We start from the raw sequence: 21,086 nt of genomic DNA on the forward strand, positions 1-21,086 counted from the left end.
AAAAAATCCCATGGCACCATTTGAAGAAGAGCTGGGGAGTTCTCCCAGTATCCTGGCCACACATATCCCTCAACCAACACCACAAAAACAGATTATCTGTAATCTTCATTACAACGGTGACTACTCAAAAGTACTTCATTGGCTGTGAAGCACTTAGGGACGTCCTGATGATATGAAAGGTGCTATATAAATGTATGTTCTTTCTTTGTTTCTAGCCACCCGATTGCATTGGTCAAGGAGGGATTTTTCATAGAATCATAGAATCTTACAGCACAGAAGGAAGCCATTCGGCCCATCGTGCCTGTGCCAGCTCTTTGAAGGAGCTATCCAATTAGCTACCCACTCCCCCTATTCTTTCTCCATAGCCCTGCAAATTTTTCCTTTTCAAGTGTATGTTCAATTCCCTTTTCAAAGTTACTATTGAATCTGCTTCCACCATCCTTTCAGGCAGTGCATTCCAGATCATAACAAATCGTTCCTCATATTCCCTCTGGTTCTTTTGCCAATTATCTCAAATCAGTATCCTCTGGTTACTGACCGTCCTGCTAGTGGAAACAGTTTCTCGCTAATTACCCAATCAAGAACATTTTTTTTTAGCCAGCCATGGAGTCCACTGAGCCTCGCCACACTTTGGCAGGCACCTGAAGTCTGTTGCAGCCATTGTCCTCTCTCCTCTCTCTCCTCTCCCCAACAAGGAGTCCCTGATGGAGACGGAACTCCCATTGTGAACGTATCAAAAATATTCAAATTAGCCTGACCCTGGAAAATCAACTGGAATCAGGAGCACAGCCACGGGGAAGGTGCAAATCCTGTTCTGCCAAATTTATGCTGGAACTCTGCCTGTGTGTAAAATCCTGGCTGATAGATCTAATGTGGAGCTGACACCAACACAGGCAGGATGAGCTGGATGGCTTTCTTCTGTACTAAAATTCCTATGATTCTGTATCATGTCTAAAGTAAATCACAGTTCTTACCTCTGTGTAAACACAAACACAAAAATGTTTGCCAAATGGTTTAAAGTGCCCCTTTAATGGATCCTCATATGAAGATAGGTTTGATGCTTCTTTCACACTGTACTGCTTTAATTTTATTTGACAACATTTACAAGGCTTCCAGATGTTATACACATTAAAAATGAGTAGGAGAGAACGCTGTGTGGGATTTTATTTAAACCTGTTACCTGTTCAGAAAAGTCAGTGATGTTACTGTTGTTTTGACAAGAAATAAATGTACAACTCATCAAGACAGTACAATAGGTGGATCCACTGGACCTGTACCTTAAACGAACCAGAATTTATTTACACTGAAGTTTGAATTGTGCTGGGGGTACAGCTACAAGATGCTTTCCTATCTGGTAGTGTCACAGCAGCCTCTACTGGCAGAACTTAATGAACAGACAGCCACTCAAGCTTTGGGGAATACTGGGTTAGCTCTGCTCTTGAAATGGTAGGTATTTCTGTCACACACTCATTTGTGCCCTTTCTTCATTTCACTCCAACTGCTCTCACTAATCAGGAATAATGAAAGAGCACAGAATAAGCAAAAGTGACCTTTTCATCTCCTCCACCAGACTACAGGGGTACAAACAGGGAGACAGTCCATCATGTACCGGTAATAGTGCACTAGTGATGTGACTTCTCCATACTACAGAACAGCTGCTGCTCTTGTCTAACCTGCATGAGTTTGCAGGAATGTTTATTAGCCCTTCCAATGCCATAGGCACCTTGACTCATCTAATAAAAAGGATAAATTTGAGTCGTTGGAAGATTTAAAGAGATATAACTGGCATGGAAAAACGCTTGGCAAAGACAACATAGCACAATGACACACCTCATGACAAAATGCATCACTGCACCAGTGACACCAGCCCCTGATTGAATGGGGTGCCCTCACAGTAACATTGGCACTTTATTCTTCAGACACTTCTTCCTATTCAAAATGGCAAAGATCCACCTTAAAAAGAAACTGCCCTCTCCAGCTCTTGCTTGGCTACCAAATTGCATCCCTCACCAAGGTAGATTGCTTCATCTTGATAGGGAAAGAAATATCAACAAAGGGACCTATTTCTCTTGATAGGGTGCAGTGTTAATGTCTCCAGTAGACAATCTGCATCTCAGACCATCCCACCTTTTCAGCTCAAAGAGGACAGTAGGAAGAATGAGCAGGGTGGTGAAAAAGAAGAGATATTACCAAAAATGTATATTCTTCTGAAAGAATACCTTAAATAGAAAGTGGCATTAAATTAAACTGAGGTCTACAAGTTCAACATGACAGACACTGGCATTTTAATATATTTACCATTTATACCACATTCATGGATAAAAAGAGCAACTTGTGGAGTTTTTTAAAACAGGACCACTTTCTAACGCAATACATGGTAAGAGATTTGGGATTTTCAACCTACGTCATCATTGCACAAATACACAAAGTAAAAAATCATTCTCAAAGGAACCACCATATATTTTTCAATGTATAAGTCTAAATTTTACTCTTCTTACTTGCCCAAGTATTATAGGCAATCAGCATTGCCAAGTGCTAGAGAAAAGACAGAAGAGGATTTTAAACACCTGGCAAATATTTTCCAAGGAGTTACAGAAAGCTTATTTCTCAGATGATATGGGGTCATTTCAACTTGTTTTCCCAGTTTCTTCCTCCCTACCCTCCCCCCTTCCATTCTAAACAGGGAACATTGGATTTCCCATTGGGGTGTCCCCTGATTCTTAGTTTTTTTGGAGGAAGAAGAAGATGAGGAATAATGGAAGTAGGCCAGGCTGGTGAGGCAGAAACAGAGACACATGGCACCTCACATGCTAGTATCCCCACACCAGAATATACAGTCTGAGCGTGTTAGTTTTCAATAAAATTATAATTCCACTAAAGTTGAGGATGCAGACTTGGGTTGGATTTACTGCAGGGTGAAACTGGTGGGTGGAAGTCCTGGTCCACCACTGACCCCGCCATCAACAGGAAAATCCAATCCATTGGTGAGGTGATATCATTATTGGCAGCCACTGAACAGTATCCATCCACTGAGCAGCAAGAAGACCCATTGCCAGTTGTTGGATCCTCCATAGAGCCTGCCCAGAGATATTTAACAATTTTGGGAGGCCCTGCAATGAAAAGTAAGGGAATACATCAGTCACAAGAGATTGTTGCCAGGTTTTTTAAAGCCTGCCTTCTCCTTCCCACAGCCTTATAGAGGAGGGTCTATGTCTCCTAAAGCAGGCCAGGTTCAACATCACTGCCAGCATACAATCTGGGAGCACAGAGATGCACACTGACAGGGTTGACTTGCGTAATACCGTGCCGTTGAACTGGCCACATTTAGCAAAGCAGATTCCCTCTCTCTAGTCAATCTGTTCACCATGCCGGTGTAAAGCAGCAGCCTCCCTCTGTGCTGCTCCAGGCTGTCACCATTCAGAGTTCCTCAGAGGCATCTGAAACTCTTTCCGCTGGGTGGTATAGGGGATTGGGGGGAGGGGGGGGGCAACATCTGCTTGATCTGTAGCTGAAATGACCTCACAACCTCAACCCCCCACTATCGCATCTCCAGGGTAGCACCGTGTGGATCATCCTTTAATCCATAAGAACTCCCAAGGCCTGGCAGACAGTTTTACTTAAATCTGAAAACAAAAAGAAAAAACATGTTTTTGTTTTTATCCTTCAAGTACATCTATCCAATACACTGATATTGGAATTTTGTAGTTTGATCCTTTAGTTTTTGTGTATGTTTTTCCGCATACTTTTGCAGACATTGCATTGATTTATATTTAAATGTTTTGTGCCTATCATCCACTTAGTTAAACAATTACCACAGACTGCAGTGGGGTAACTACATTTAAATATTTATTACTGGATGGTGCAGTGGGCTAGACAGTGGCCTTTCACCTCTGAGTTCAAATCCAGCCCAGACTGATGGGATGAAAGTTTCCTCAGTCTGTTGGCTGTAAGAGTCCTACGCAAAATGAATTTGGGCAAGGACCTACAGCACAAAACTGTCCCCTAATTTGACACTAGTTTCATAGTCGGTATGGAAAAAATACCTCAGTGTAGAGTGTTCTTTTGAGGTTGAATTGAACCATATTGTTGGGGCAGAGTAGATGAAGCTTTACTCTTCATCTGGCTGTGCTATACTTGACCTGGGGAGTGCTTGATGCTCAGTTCCATTCCTCAGCAATAATGTCATTCACCTTAATAAGGATAGAAAAAAAAATTACTGAACAATAATATTTTGTTTGCCTGTAATATTTTTTTACTTGTTTCAACAGAAGACATTTACTCCTCTCACTTATATCTCCAGGATCTTCTTTTCCCTTCCACAGCAGTCTTTGAAATAACATTCATTTGTAAGTTGCATTTTTCAGTATGGTAACTGGTAGACCTCCCAGATGGAGCTAGAACTGTTTCTGAAATGTTCAGTCTAACTTAATGCTCTTTTTCCTTTGGTCGCATTTCAGTCGCAGTTATAATGCCATTTTCCAGTCAGTGCAAAATGATTTTGTGTATGCACCAACACAAAAGTAGCAGTATCAGTTAGGAGTTAGGCCTGATCTGACTCCCAATTGCACTATGCAGATCTTTTCCAGGAGACTATTTCCCATCTCTTAGATTTCTACTTAGTGGATTACAGCTCCAGTCAGGTGTGAAGCTGGGTTTGAGAAGTGCTCAGGCATTTCTGGGTCTCCTGGATATTGAGTCTTTTCAGTGATTGAGAAACTGGGCACTGCCTCATATGCTCTCCTAATATTAAAAAAAGCTGTCAGGGAAATGGAGTTCTGCGCATCTCTATCAATTCACTCCAGGCAGGCAGAACACAAGTCACTTCTAGGCACAGCCTACACCATAACTCAGATCTTGCCAACGGCACATTGCACCGTACAGATGCCAGTCCATGCAGATCATGTATTAAAATTGCAACCTAATGTATTCAATGTAGGGTGTCATGAGGGGTGGCCTGAGGGGTGTCCTGAGGGGTGCCAGTTGGTAAAGCACAATTATACCCTCCATGTAAGTTCTGCAGGTGGATCTATTCAATGCATTTAGAATAATGCACTGCTGTAATACAAAATCCAGTAGGTTCATATTAGGGACTGCAGCATTCAAAAATATGCTTACTAATCCTTCATATTGACACATGGTACCTCCTCATTTATCAGTATAACATGGCCACTGACAGATTCCGCATGTCAAAGTAAGTAAAGTGAGTGTTGGTCCTCTAGAGAGTGAGTCTGGGGAATTAATGATTGTAGCATAAGGAAATGGCGGATGAATTGAACAGATATTTTGCGTCCTTCTTCACTGTAGAGGATACAAATAACATGCCAGAAATAATTGTGAATCAAGAGGTGAAAGGGAGGGAGGAACTTAAAACATTTACAATCACCAGGGAAAGGGTTCTGAAAAAAATATTAGCACTAAAAGCTGACAAGTCCTCAGGTCCTGACGGACTTCATCCTAGGGTCTTAAAAGAAGTGGCTGTAGAGATAGTAGATGCATTGGTATTAATTTTCCAAAATTCCCTAGATTCTGGAAGGGCCCCATCAGATTGGAAAATAGCGAATGTAGCTCCTCTATTCAAGAAAGGAGGGAGACAGAAAGCAGGAAACTACAGGCCAGTTGGCTTAACATCTGTCGTAGGGAAAATGCTAGAAACTATTATTAAGGAGGTTAGAGCAGGGCACTTAAAAAATCTCAATGCAATCAGGCAGAGTCAACATGGCTTTGTGAAAGGGAAATTGTGTTCGACTAATTTATTAGAGTTCTTTGAGGAAGTAACAAGCAATGTGGATAAAGGGGATCCTGTGGATGTGGTGTACTTGGATTTCCAGAAGACTTTTGACAAGATGCCACATCAAAGGCTACTACACAAAATAAGAGCTCATGGTGTAGGGAGTAACATATTAGCATGGATAAAGGATTGGTTAGCTAACAGGAAACAGAGAGTAGGCATAAATGGGTCATTTTCAGTTTGGCAAGATGTAACGAGTGGAGTGCCACAGGGATCAGTGCTTGGGCCTCAACTATTTACAATCTATATCAATGACTTGGATGAAGGGACCGAATGTATGGTTGCTAAATTTGCTGATGACACAAAGGTAGGTAGGAAAGTAAATTGTGAGGAGGACATAAGGGGCCCGATGTTACCAGGGCTGCGGGTTCTCGGCGGGGGGGCTATCGGGCGCGTGGGTAACGCGACCGGTGAAATTAGTCAGCTTACCGTGCGATTGTAGCATCCAATCCACTAATTGGATCCACTTACCTGCTCCTCCGGGTTCCCCACTGCTGATCTGCGCGTCGGGCGGGCTGCGCATGCGCAGTAAGATCTGTCAGCTGGAGGAGCTCTATTTAAAGGGGCAGTCCTCCACTGACAGATGCTGCAACAAATAGGAAAAAATACAGCATGGAGCAGCCCAGGGGGAAGGCTGCTCCCAGGTTTAATGATGCCTCACTCCAGGTATCATTAGATGGGGTGAGGAGGAGGGGGAGGACAGAGATCTTCCCCCTGGCAGGCGGGAGGAAGCGGCCTGCCCCTGCCACCAAGAAGGCCTGGCTCGAGGTGGCAGAGGAGGTCACCTGCACCACCAACATATCGCGCACCTGCATACAGTGCAGGAGTCACTGCAATGACCTAAGAAGGTCAGCCAAAGTGAATACACTTACTCATTCCCCTACACTCCAACTGCCACATCACCGCCCCCACCCCACATCTCCTTCTGCACTGCCAACACTACTCTGTCACATCACCCCTCACACCCACTCAAACCTCATCCTCATCTTACCTGCACTTACTCACCTCGCCAGTACTCATCCCGCCACTACCACTCAACCCAATCCTCATACAATCTCATGGCTCTATCTCATACTCACCCTCTCATGCATCTCTTTCACAGTCAGCCTCACTCAACCTGCCACTACCTGTGCTGCAGCCACAGGGCATGCATCACATATGTGCAGTAGGAAGCGTAAGGCAAACGTGTTATGAGCATGAAAGGGATGCACAAGGGTGTTTGAGGGTTTGTCATGGTTTTTACTTATATTTAATTTCTGAGCAACTCACATCACATATTATATTGTCATCACTACTGCCACATCTTTGCGAATCTTGTCTGGTTTGTGCAATAATGCCCTTTCCTGAGGATCACAATGAAGACCCACAACTGATGCCACCCATTGTGTCACTGCAAAGTGGATGTAGGTGTATTTGCAGGGCTCATTTGTGCAGACGACTGAGAGACGTCGGCGATGTCCCCGGTTGCACCCTGGAAGGATGCGGAGGAGAAGTTGTTGAGGGCAGTGGTGACTTTGACAGCGACAGGTAAGAAGATGGTGCTACGGCCAGCCGGGAGCAGCTTGACATGAAGGAGGCTGCAGATGTCCACGACTACATGTCGAGTGACTCTGAGCCTCCGTGTGCACTGCTGCTCAGAGAGGTCCAGGAAGCTGAGCCTTGGTCTGTGGACCCTGTGGTGAGGGTAGTGCCCCCTGCGACGCATCTCTCTCTGCAGTTGCCCTCCCTCCTGCTGTGCAGGTGGATGTGTCACAGCACTGTGTTGTGGAGCTCCATGTGTCAGAGGTGGCCGGTGAGGCTGGTGAGGCTGGTGATGCTGTTCGCCCTCTGAGGAGGTCATGACTGCAGCTATGGCGGCCCCCATCCGCAAGATGTACATCTGAGGGGGTCCGCAAGGTAGGTACATGTCTCTGGACCCCGGGGTATGTGTGCAAGTTGGTGAATTTGATCGTCAGGAGGAGGGTGGTGGAGGCCAAACTTTGTCCCAAGTGACAGAGTGGCCTCCTGCAATGAGTGAGGGTCTCCCCCCCCCCAACCTGTCAAATGGACCTTTGCAGCTGCCACAGGCTGATGGCTGCAACACGTCCATTTCAACTGGGAGTGTTTCCCCCAGTGTGGGAAACAGTCCCAGTTGTTTCTAAAATCCCACCCCTCCTGACATATTCCCTTAATCAGGTCTGTTAATGACCTGAAATACCAAGGTAAATACTCTTAAGTGGCACCCCGCCCGGCTTTGATTGCCTGCGAGAGTCCCACCTGCGGGGGCTACGTGCGCACGTCGGCGCGTCTGTGGGGAACCCGGAAGTGGGCGGGTTGGAGCCGGGCTCCTGACCCGCTCCGGGATTCCCCGATTTTTGGAGCCCCCCCGCCAGGAACGCACCCGATAGCGGGTGCTAAAATAGAACCCATAATGTAGAAAAATATCCCAAGGCACTTAGCAGATACATCGGCAAAATGGATTCAGACAAAGGAGAGAATAGGAGGAGTGACCAAAAGCTTGGTTAAATAGGTATTTTTCATGAAGGGTCTTAAAGGAGGAGAGGTAGGTTGAGAGTTGGATGGGTTTAGGGAGGAAATTCTAGAGAATGAAATCTGAGTGGCTGAAGGTACAGCTGCCAGTAATGGAACAAAGTGGGGGAAGGAAGGGATTTTTCAATAGTCTGAAGGCAGAGGAAAGAAAGAGTTCAAGGTGGAATTGTATGGCTGGATGAGGTTATGGAGATAGGGAGGGTCAAGGCCATTGAGGAATTTAAAGACAAGGATTAGAATTTTAAAGTTGAGGCCTTGGAGGACTGGGAATCAATGTAGACCAGTAAGAATAGTGGTTTTGAGCGAGTGGGATTTGGTGCAACAGCAGAGTTTTAGATGAGTTGGAGTTTATAGAAGGTGGAGGATGAGAGGCCAGCCAGGACAATATTGGAGTAATCAAGTGTGGAGGTGACAAAAGCATGAATGAGAGGTTCAGCAGCGAGTGCACTGAGGCAGCGACAGATGCGAGTGATGCTATGGGGGTAGAAGGGGGCGGTCGTTGTGGTGGCAAGGATATGGGGTCAGGTACTCAGCCCAAGGCCAAACAGGATGCTGAGGTTGTGACCAGTCTGAAAGTGGCCTGGGAGAAGGTTAGAGTCAGTGGGTGCAAATTGTCTTCAGTAGCTCCTAACTGTGTTCAGATGGATATAATTTATGTGGCATTAGAAGGATGTTGAAATTATTGGAAGCAGATTTTCTCCATGTTTTTCAGAAAAAAAATCAAAACATTGCTAATTTTCATTGAGGATAATAACACCAGCTCGCTATCAGTAAATTCGGCAGCAATCCGACTTTAAGGATCAGCTGACAAATTGCTTGAGCTTCATTTTTGAAGTTTATGATGCCATGTAAACTGTTTAACTGGATCAGTGTCTTGCCATCCAATATTTCTGTCTTACATTATGTGTATAGTTGTTACTTTGAAATGCAGCTTTCCCTTTATTACAGTTCTTGTGTATAAAGAAATTCCAGCATAGAAATAAATCAAAAAATCTGTTATTTTCAGATGATTCTACATTTTTACTTATTTCAAACAGACAGGCAACAAAAGCCAAACACAATGAGGAAATCAAAGGGGGAAAAAATAAGAAAAATCTGTGAAGGACAGCAAGAAAGTGCATGTTTCTGAATTGAGGTCGCGAGAAGGTTGAGAATATGTCCTCTTTTTTACATTCTAGAAACTGCTTCAGATATAACCAACAAGTATCCTAAATACTAACTAACAGATACACAAGAGCATGGGTGGCCCACACTTGAACCTTGTTAACCTCAGATAAAATTCTGGGCATCTTTAGTCTATAAAGTTGAGAAACCAGGACCACCCATGTTGAAAAGCATGGCCTCACCCACTTTGGATCTGTTATATTAAAGCCCCCGAAACCATGCCACAAATCTTTCCACAAAAAACACACAGATTTCCCAGAATAACCCGCCTGAAATGCCTGTGGTGGCAGTGGGAACGGCTGTGAGAGAAGCCAGCTTGTCAGCAGTTTTTGCAGCAGACAGGTGAAGCATAATGTTAGTTGATTTAGTAATTTATAGTTGGGTGGGCACGAATGTTTATCTTCAAACACGTTCTGGGATCACTGCGAAAACTTGTTCTGAACGGAATAACTGAACGTCATCCAACTGCAGTGTGGTACCAGTCTCAGAATCACATTTTGTTTTATGTGAAATTCTATTCTAGACAAGCTCCAGGCTCTGTCAACACACATCCTTACTTTAACAACCTTGGCTACAGAGCCTTATTCACACTAGCAGACTGCTGCTGATATAATGTATAAACATTAATTCACAACAATGTCAAATATATCGATTTCTGAGACTAGATATTAGACCAGAAGTGCCCTAACAAATTTTCTAAAGCACATTATGCCCTGTGTGCACGAAAACATAACCTTTTTACTGGGGCGCTAGCTCCCCGATGTTTGGGGGAAAGGGTAAGGGGGTAGCTGACCCCTTACAAATTGATCGCCCCTTAAAATGAAGAGATAGGGGAACTGGAGGTGTAGATTAAGGTCAGGGAAGCAGAGAACTTAATTGCTGTTGTCTTTTTTTTTCTGCCTTTGGCACTCACACTAATAATATGGTTCTGCTGGTTTGTAGTTGTGACTGGTAGAGGGATCCAGGGCCAACAGGGTTTGTTTTATTTACCTAAATTGGTTCCTTATTTGTATAATGATTCTGTGTGTTATAACTGTTAGTGGTTAGAGTATTTCCTATTGTTTAGTTCATGAAGATTCATAGCCTGGTGTATAGCTTAAAGTTAATACAGTAGAGCAAACTGTATGCAAATTAAAATATTTCCAATTACTGTTTTCTAAAAATAAAAATGCAAACAAAATATGGAAATCACACAAATATGTATTTCCAGCCTTTCCAGCGATTAATGTTCACCCTGCGTATCTTCATAAGGTCATATCATCGCACTGTCCCACCTCATTTATTGTTGTTAAGTTCAGGTGCTGCGGCTGTGTACTACTAATCATTTGGCATTCGTGCACAGTGGCCGTTGTGCTTCCCCTCCCGATTCATTTATTTGAATAACAAATACCCCAACGTTACCTCCACCTGGACACCTCGCTGCATTGAACACTACCCTTTACATTCTGCCTTCACCGCCTCTTCTACAAAATTACCGGGCGCCTTTGAGCAAAACTGTCACCAATTATTCCAGTTTCCAACCGTTGCCTGCGTGTAATTCATGGACGTGGTCCAGGAGCATGAAGAAGGTCAGAATCATTACTGCTCACACTTCTTAAGTATCTTTCAACAGTATTTGCTGAGGTACCCAGATTAAAAGTTTGAATTTTTCTGCGGTTGTGTTTCTTTTTTTCTTTGTTCTTCCAATTTTCTCCCCGCCTCTCCTGGAAGCGTTGGCTCATTCTGGGGTACAGTTCCATGGACACTGGTTGCCCTTAGTTATCTAGATAAAGTTATAAAAAGTTGAATGTCAGCTATTTACAGGCAAATCCAATTCTGCCCTTGCATGGTTGCCACACTACATTTTTTTCAGTGTGGGAGTCCATGGATAGTGATCAGGACCAGGAATCCTAGCCCAGGAACCCTGAGACCAATTGTACAGCCCCATCTGCCCATCTAAAAACAGCTAGCAGCGCAGAGCAGAGATCAAACCCGAGTCCTTCCTTATCTGGGTTAAATTGGTCAGTGCTCTTATCGACAGTTCCATCAGGCAAACTGCCTTCAGTGACATTTTTAGCAATGATGGGATTTGCAAAGTAAGGCAAGGAAGCAGTGGAAGACACCAGTTTCATAACTCAGAGCAGAAAGTTGAAACATCTTCAAAGCTAAGTTTCTAAAAAAAAGTGTCTCCATCTTGTGAAACTATCAGGCCCACCCACATTAAGAAATATTGGGGGGGGTGGGGGCATTTTACAAGCCTGCGCTGCCAGCACAGAGCCTCGCCCTCAGCAGCGCGATTGGTAATGTGGCTGAGCACTGCTGGCAATTTTCTGATCGTATCTGGTTGAAAAATCAAGGGCAGCCCAAGCCAAGATTTCCAATTCACGTTGCCAGTTGGTCGACCTCCCTGAGCTCAGTTCCAACTAGTAAGATTACCCCTGCTACTCATTTCTAACAACTCATCCCATTCTACTGTGCAGATTTCTCAGTAGTTTTGGTTTGGAAACCCTTCAGCCTGGTGATGGGTTTGTGTGTGTAACAGACCATTAAAAAATCTTCTTATAATAAACACAATAATACAATATAATTTGACCAGATTTATGTTTATTTTGTAGGTCCCAGAGAGAGATCATAGTGATGTGTTCACCTAGCTGTTTTATTGTTGGGTCATCACTATAGCCAAGGTCAGCTTAGAAATTGACATTTTTTTTAAAGAGAAACTAGATTATAAACTCATTGAAATGAACAGAACTGTATTTTTTTTACATTCAGACAGAAGAAGGCTGTTTTTTTCACAAATAAAACAGTGATTGTTGCTGGAAATAAGTCAGACTTGGAAGTGATGAGAGGTCTAAGTCACTTCTAGTGCAGCGATTATAATAGGAATATCATACAGATTCACTCTGCTGGAAGGCCACTGAACAGAAGAAGATTGTCATCTGCTGGAGATCGGAGGTGCTGTGCAGACTTTTGCAGGCTCTGAGATCGCCATGTTAAGACCTAAAGGAAACCGAGTCTATGTGATGGGGAAGACTGAGTAAGATAGGAAGCTGAGTTAGGTCTGGATGTCGGACAAGCAGGCTGGCAATATAGGGGCATTGAAGGGATCAAGAGAGATGGTGGAGAGATAGAGCTGGGTTCACCAGCATTCATGTGGAACCTGGCGCCACTGAGAGGTATCATGTAGACGAGGAAGAGGAGGGGACCAATGATAGATCCTGTGGGACTCCAGATGTAACAATGCGGGGGTGGGAAAAGAACCCAATGCTGGAGATGCTCTCCACCCTAGAGACTTGAGCACAAAATCTAGGCTGACCCTCCAGTGCAGTACTGAGGACGCAAAATTGGGCCGTGTAGCGCCCATTGTCTCTGTGCAACACGGCCTCTCCGTCATCCAAGATGGTGTCTTGGATGCGCACGCACGTTTCCAGCGTGACGTGTGCCGGATGCCATCTTGGCATATGAGTTAGCGCAGGCGCAGATAAAGAATGCTGGAATCATGTAAAGTAGGGAGAAAATGGCTTCAAACAGTGTGCAACGCTGATTTAAAGTTATTGACATCATTTCGGGACTTAACGCTCAACTCAATGCACAGTCTTAACCTCGACCATCTGAATGTGTCTTAGAGTGCTGGAGGACCCCCCACCAGCGCTATTTAAAGGGACCTTGCAGGGTTTACAGATTAGTGGTTGGATTATTGCTTCTGTCTGGTGAGACATTTGTAACTGTTTTTGGAGGTCGCCTAGATTTGAATACTAGAACACGGGAACATAGCCTAACATTTAGAGCTAGGACGTGCAGGAGTGAAGTTAGGAAATGCTTCTACACGCAAAGGGTGGGAGATGTTTGGAACGTTCTTCTGTAGACGGCAGTTGATGCTAGCTCAATTGTGAATGTTAAATCTGAGATTGATAGATTTCTGTGAACCAGTGGTATTAAGGGATATGGGGCTAAGGAGGGTATATGGAGTGAGGTCACAGGTCCACCATGATCTCGTTGAATGGTGGAACAGGCTCGAGGGGATAAATGCCACTGCCACTTGCTGCCTCCTGATATGTGCCACCTTCTGCTGCAAGAAAGTGAGACGTGTGTCTGGGTGATGTGTCTGTCATGGTTGAATAGCTAGTGTGTGTGGCTTGTGAGTTGTGGGCGGATGGCATGGAACAGTGGTAATGTGTAAGGGTGAGAGGAAGCATCTGGTTGGAAGAGTTGCGTACTGATGGAAAAGCTTGTTGGTATGTGAGTGATGGGGGTGTAGTGCGTGGTGCAGTTGGTATGAGACGCCACTTGACAGTTGACCTCACTGACCTTGCCCACTCATGTCAAAGCATTGCACTTCTTCCCACATAGGATGACCCTCCTTCTGTTCACTTCTTGCACAAGGTCTCTAGTGCATCAGCAGAGAAACATTGGTGCATGCACTCTCGCAGGCCTGGTACTAACTCAGATCTGCAGATTGGTGAGGTCTGACGTGCAGATTGGATTTAGTAGTGCGCAACCTTTATTCAATGTTTTAACATAACTCATCAGTGTGTAAACATAGTGATGGGACCTTCATCTGTGTTTTACGTGTGCAATGTCTGATCTCCGTTCAGACTCCGTGCAGACAGTAGACTGTTATTTTCAGCAAATAACTACCAGCTACCTTTAAGAGATTTCTAAGAAACATCCTCCCTTTAAGAGATTGAGCTCCCCTGGTGGTGGAAAGTGCAAATTGCATTGATTCCACATGCAAGGCCCGGAATGGAACGCTGATTGCAGGTGAGTCCTCAGATGGGCCGAAACTTGCATCCTGCCTGCGCAGGGACCGTTGGCCGCGGGGTAATAGCACATCTTGCTACCCGCGCCAAATAACAGCCCCCATCCAATTTCTCTCCCCCTGAGTCTTTTGGATGAAACGTTAAACCGAGGCCCCGACTACCCTCTCAGGTGGCCATAAAAGATCCCACAGTACTATTTCAAAGAAGAGCAAGGGCGTTCTCCCCGGTGTCCTGGCCAATATTTATTCCTTAACCAACATCACTGAAATGGATCATCTGATAATTTATTTCATTGCTGTTTGTGGAACCTTGCTGTGCACAAATTGGCTGCCGTGTTTCCTACATTACAACAGTGGCTACACTTCAGAAGTACTTAATTGACTGTAAAGCATTTGGGACGTTCTGAGGTTGCGAAAGGTGCTATATAAATCAAGTCTTTCTTTCTTTAAGAGTAGAACCAAATGAGCAGTAGGGTAAAGGGGCAAAAATCCTGGAGTTATTCAACAGGCAGTTAACTGCTGTAATGGACAGACCATTGATTTCTATAGGAGATGAGCCAGTTGGTCAAATGGGTTAGCATGCCACAGGATTAACAATGACCTTTTTACTGAGTTGCCACACAGGATGCACACCATACTCTGATTGCTCCAATAGGTGGAAAAACATCATGCTGACAGACCATATATTGCACTGAAATACAAGTTGAGTTTAATGCAAGATGTGGATTTATACAGAAGGAATATGAATCAGCAGGTAAAAAGTAATGCAATACTTAAGTTTTAACTGGTATTTTAAACTATTTTTTAAAAAACAAAAATAACCAAATATTTCAAAGCTATTTGAGTCTTTTTTCAGAGTTTTTAAAATCAGATATGGATGACAGCAACATAGCTGCTTAGCACCATAGAGTTCTGTCTCATCAGTGTGATGTGTAGCTAAATGAATGAAATAAGTGAACTGAAGATATGGCAAAAGACTACAGTAGATAACCTTGCCCAGGCTGCTTTTTTCACCTTGGTTCAAAGACACAATTGTGGGAGATACTTGCACTCTAAGTTAATAAGCGCTGACACCCAGCATCTGTGTCTTGCAGGAATTGCTAGTATTTGCACAACGTGCATCCAGCCAGCTTTTGAAAAGCAAAGCTCCTTTTCAATGGCTCAGCTATTGGAGATGATGACTATGTCTGTAAGGCTGAATTCTGTCTGACAGCAATCTACAATGACATCACTACTGTTCTTCAAAGGATACATTATTTGGTTAGTGATAATTCAACAACTACTAGGGCATCCAAAGTTTCAGAGAGAGAACTTACTTGTATTATATAAACACATGTACATATACATTACCCTCATCCAGTTGTCACACTTGGCCTACCTACAATTTCATATGAAACAGGAGGTAAGTGTAGCATGTTTTGGATGAAAAGCGTGAATTTCGACCTCTGGTTCTCAAAGCTCTCCACCAATGGGGATTTCCTCGTGCCGTTTCTGAGTCTGTTGTAGACTAATTTATTGAGATTGTTTGCTATGATTAGTCAACAACTCCATTATCATTGTATCATGCAACTACCAGGATGGTAGAAGGTGAACTAAATGGACCATGGTCTTTTTTCATCTAACAATTCCTATGTTCCTATGATATAACATGATGCAGGATAAGCCTGGATATTTGTGGATATTGTACTGTGTGTAGTACTTGATCTACGAATACAGCGCTCTTGTATTCTGATGCGTTTGAAGGCCTGGAGGGTCAGTTTCCATATTTTAATCATTCCTTTTTTGTTGACATAAGTACGTTCAGGAATATGTGAGTATAGACTTTCAGCGGTGAGGGCTGTCATTGATTGTCCAGGATTTAGGAAAGTACAGCAGGGTGCCGAAGGTAATATTGGTTTTGACGTAATGAAGTAAGCTGAATAATGCAATGTAGAAGTTGTTGACCAGTTGTCGAAAGGACATGACTTGACCCTTGTAGAATAATTTTCCTATTTTGGGTTGTTCATTGTGTCACATCTTGACTCTGCTCACAGTCAGTGCCTGAGGGACTTAACAGCTGTATTATATTTGGGAGATCATGCACTGAATGAAAGTCTCAGGTCAACGCGACACTGATGCATCCAAGATTAATCAACCTATCTCCAACTACTCTGGGATGCTTCTGGATTCTGTGGGCTCTTTCTGGGGGGTCTATGGAGGATTGGGAGCATTAGTTGAGAGGCTTCCTCCTCAATACTCAGCCAGGGGTTTTATGGGTCATATTCCAGGCAATGATTCCCACTCAATTATAGTATTGCTATGAATTTGAGAGAATCGGTCTTGCTCTTTGTTTGGGGAGTTGAAGCCTCTTTAGGCATATCTGTGGCTTTTGTTCACCTACAAGAATCTTGAGACGTGCCTATTGAGATCCTGGAATCAATTTTCCAGCACTTGAACAGTACATATAAAAGATAACTTTATATGCCAGCCAGCAAACAGCCTTGAACCTCTTGGTACACTATCATTTAGTTACAAAGAAATGTCTCGATATGTCAGTGTAGTTCCTGCAAGTATCATGTAAATTAAATATCTATCATGACTTAACCAATTGTGCAAACTTTCTACAACTCAATAAAAGTTACTACTTAAGGGGAAAAAAACTCAGTGCCAGATTGTTTCATTCCTACTGTATACAAGCTGTTGCTGTTAAGTCACCAAAATCACAGACAGTAACTGAAATTACAAGGGCAATATCTTGAATAAAGATCTGCAAAATGGAAACAACACTGTGTCAAACACAATGCTCGTCGTACTGTTAGATTGTGCAGGGGTGTGTATAATAAATATCAAAGAATTGGTTTTGTGCACTGTATGTATCATGAAATACATTTAACTGTAACCACGTGCTGTACAAATCCTAAGCCTGTATGATTTTTACTGGGGACAGCCACAGACACCCAGCATCTTAAGGTGATCAGCAGGGAGATATATATTCACAGCTCATCCTTTGTTCAAGATACTGGGGATGGGTGAGGCACCCATCTCATATGGATGAGGTGGAATACCTGGCCATTGTCCCATGTCATTAACAACATCAACATATTGATGAGGGAACATTAAGCCAGCTCCTCTTGATGAGGGTAAGGGCTTGGCCATTGTTCCAGCAAGCCAATGATGTCAGCCTGGTGTCGGAAAGTGAGATCCTTTTGTCAAGCTGTTGGACTACTGTCTGCCTCACTATCTGGACTAGGGATGGGTAGTCAGCTGACCACAGGACTTCCTGCTAAACAGTGTATAAAGACACACCTCAACCAAGAATCTTTGTCGGGGATCCCTCAAGAAGCAGCAGACGAGTTGTTAAGTGGACGGAGTGGCAGGAGCCCAATGCCCATGTAGAATGAAGGAAGAAGTCTGCAAAAGGCAGGATCTGCGGGATCCAAGAGGGTGGGGGCCATGAGGATCGCGAGAGGCGAGAGGCCAAGGCATGAGCCCGACCCAGAGTGGAAGCGGGTAATATATTTCCGGTTTCCATCCTGTAAATTGCTGCTTAAATACTGAGTGTATTAAACTGTTCTTCATAATAAGGTATGTACCACCGTAACCAATTGGGGTCGACTCGAATCTTTCAGAACTGGGAAGTGAGTAGCGGAGCAGGGGCTCCCTAAGACCCTATATATATTCCCAATAGTGCCCTATGTCAACCATGCATTGTGTGTGGCAGCATCATGCAAGGTCAAAGCAAAGGACCCGTCAGCATAAAGTGAAGAGTTCTTGGAACTTCATTTGCATTTTGTAACAAAGTTGGCATAGTAACAATTGACATTTCTGAAATACACTGCTCCTAAATGGATTTAATAATGATTTTGATGTCTAGGAACCATTGGTAAAGGAGTATTTCTTTAAAGCTGACATTGTTTTGTTGGCAAATGCTTACCACTAGAAGGAGCTAAAATACAGCACACCACAAGGTTTGAACTAAGAACTTCTGACAATTCTACCAGCAGCATTCAGGGCAAGTATAAAGATAAAGAAAAAAAATCAAACAAAATGATGGACTCACGTAACAGGCCAAACAACAGCCCTGCATTCAGCATGAGTCAATGCCTTCAGAAGAGCTAGAGAAATGAAAAAGGGGAATAATTGGCAAGAAAAAAAGCATTAAATTATAAAATTATTACACCAGCTAGGGATTCAGGTGTTATAAATATAAGTGAAATGATTGATACATTCCTGAGGAAAAAAAGATCAAGCCTGTAGTTATTCATTCAAATATTAACGCACTTGTTTGTAAAAAATGAAACCAAGACAATAATTGCTGTGGTTCTGTGTCTGTTGGGTTGACTGAAACATCAATATTTTTCTCAAAGTTGAAAAATGACCTTCATTGTAGACTTCTCAGTTAGTGTAAGCCACTTAGTAAAGAAATTTGAAATCACAAACAGCTCTGTAAAAATTAGCATTAGGTTCCCGAATAAATATAATGAGCCAAACCTTGCTGGAGTGGGACATCTCATGGCGTAAGCCATCAGTTACACATTTTCCTGCACCCTTCAGCTCGAAAATGTTTTTGCACCGTAATTTGCTGGAAGTGCAAGCTGATAAACAGCGCAGCGAAGGCAATGGGGCATCTGAGACATCAGTGAATGGCAGGACCAGCAGGGTATCTTCTTAATCAACGAGATTTAAGGATTGAGAAAGAACCAGAGGAACAACGGAGAAGGAGGGAGAATTAGAGTCAAATCAGGTACAGAATGAAAAATAATGCGAAGGTAAGATTGGATTAAGAGAAAGAGAAAAAAGAGATAGTAAGAAAAAAAAAAATTTGAAATTTGTAACTTTTAAAATCTCTAAGAAGAATATACTACATGCAGGAATGAGACTCCACAGTTTAAATTGTTCCCTTTCTAAGCTTGAAAGATTGGTTTGTATTGTATTAACAATTATCATGTCGTTAGAAGGGTACTTATGCTATTAACTATGAGCCCTAACTTTTTGTGGTGAGATTAAAGGCCAATTAATATGCAAATTCAGCAAGTTCTTGAAAATAACGGGGAGGCTAAGGGCGAGATGCTGTTTGAGAGAGGCAAACGGCAGAGCAGTGTAAATCGACCAGCAAGTGCTGGAAATTCGCAACTCACAGTGTATCTCTTAATCCCCTGAATTTGCTGGCTGATTTACATAGAAATACATAGAATTATATAAAATGTACAGCACAGAAACAGTCCATTCGGCCCAACAGGTCCATGCCGGTGTTTATGCTCCACACAATCCTCCTCCCTCCCTACTTCATCTAACCCCATCAACATATCCTACTATCCCTTTCTCCCTCATGTTTATCTAGCTTCCCCTTAGATGCATCTATGCTAGTCGCCTCAATTACTCCTTATGGTAGCAAGTTCCACATACTTACCACTTTCTGGGTAAAGAAGTTTCTCCTGAATTCCCTATTGGATTTATTGGTGACTCTTATATTTATGGCCCCTAGTCCTGGTCTCCCCTGCAAGTGGAAACATCTTCTCTACGTCTACCCTATCAAACCCTTTCATAATCTTAAATACCTCTATCAGGTCATCCCTCAATCTTCTCTTTTCTAGAGAAAATAGCACTAGCCTGTTCAATCTTTCCTGATAGGTATAACCTCTCAGTTCTGGTATCATCCTAGTAAATCTTTTTTGCACCTTCTCCAGTGTCTCCATATCCTTTTTATAATACGCAGACCAGAACTCTTCGCAGTACTCCCAAGTGTGAAAGAACCAAGGTTCTATATGAGTTTAACATAACTTCTCTGATTTTCAATTCTACTCCTTTAGAAATAAACCCCAATACTTTGTTTGCTTTTTTTATGGCCTTATTAACCTGCATCACTACTTTTAATGATTTGTGTATCTGTACCCCCAGATCCCTCTGCTCCTGTACCCCATTTAGACTCTTATTTTCCAAGGAGTATGTGGCTTCCTTATTCTTCCTACCAAAATGTACCACCTCACACTTATCTATATTGAAGTTCATTTGCCAATTACACACCCGTTCTACAAGTTTATAATGTTTTCCTGTATTTTGTCGCAGTCCTCCTCAGTATTAACTATACCCCCCAATTTGGTGTCATCTGCAAATTTTGAAATTGTACTTCTGATTCCTGAGTCCAAATTGTTTATGTAAATGGTGAATAACAGTAGCCTCAGCGCCGATCCTTGTGGAACAATACTTGGTGGTGGACAGTTAAACAACTAACGGGAGGAGGAAACTCTGTAAACATCCTCATCCTCAATGATGGCAGAGTCCAGCACGTGAGTGCGATCATCAGCAAAGTGATGGAAGGTGTCGTCGACAGTGCTATCAAGCGGTACTTACCAATAACCTGCTCACTGATGCTCAGTTTGGGTTCCGCCAGGACCACTCGGCTCCAGACTTCATTACAGCCTTGGTCCAAACATGGACAAAAGAGCTGAATTCCAGAGGTGAGGTGAGAGTGACTGCCCTTGACATCAAGGCAGCATTTGACCGAGTGTGGCACCAAGGAGCCCTAATAAAATTGAAGTCAATGGGAATCAGGGGGAAAGCTCTCCAGTGGCTGGAGTCATACCTAGCACAAAGGAAGATGGTAGTGATTGTTGGAGGCCAATCATCTCAGTCCCAGGACATTGCTGCAGGAGCTCCTCAGGGCAATGTCCTAGGCCCAACCATCTTCAGCTGCTTCATCAATGACCTTCCCTCCATCATAAGGTCAAAAATGGGGATGTTCGCTGATGTTTGCACGGTGTTCAGTTACATTCGCAACCCCTCAGGTAATGAAGCAGTCCGTGCCTGCATGCAGCATGACCTGGACAACATCCAGGCTTGGGCTGATAAGTGGTAAGTAATATTTATGCCAGACAAGTGCCAGGCAAT

At 43.3% G+C, this 21,086-nt stretch overlaps 1 long non-coding RNA gene across 4 annotated transcripts in view; it reads right to left on the reverse strand.

The window, feature by feature from the left end:
- Positions 1–1,018: 1,018 nt before the first annotated feature.
- LOC137320529 (uncharacterized) overlaps positions 1,019–21,086 on the reverse strand; it is a 38,871-nt gene continuing 18,803 nt past the window's right edge. For 2 of the 4 annotated variants that reach the window (XR_010962572.1, XR_010962573.1), the window contains exons 4-5: positions 18,259–18,313; positions 9,314–11,243 (exon numbers count right to left, since the gene is read on the reverse strand). This is a non-coding gene — a long non-coding RNA (uncharacterized lncRNA). Of the gene's footprint in view, positions 3,624–4,043; positions 4,191–9,313; positions 11,244–18,258; positions 18,314–21,086 lie in introns of those variants that run through there. The other 2 variants (XR_010962574.1, XR_010962575.1) reach the window with 2 other exon arrangements.

This window comes from Heptranchias perlo, chromosome 4 (genome assembly GCF_035084215.1).
Source record: "Heptranchias perlo isolate sHepPer1 chromosome 4, sHepPer1.hap1, whole genome shotgun sequence".
In the NCBI taxonomy this organism is placed as follows: Eukaryota; Metazoa; Chordata; class Chondrichthyes; order Hexanchiformes; family Hexanchidae; genus Heptranchias; species Heptranchias perlo.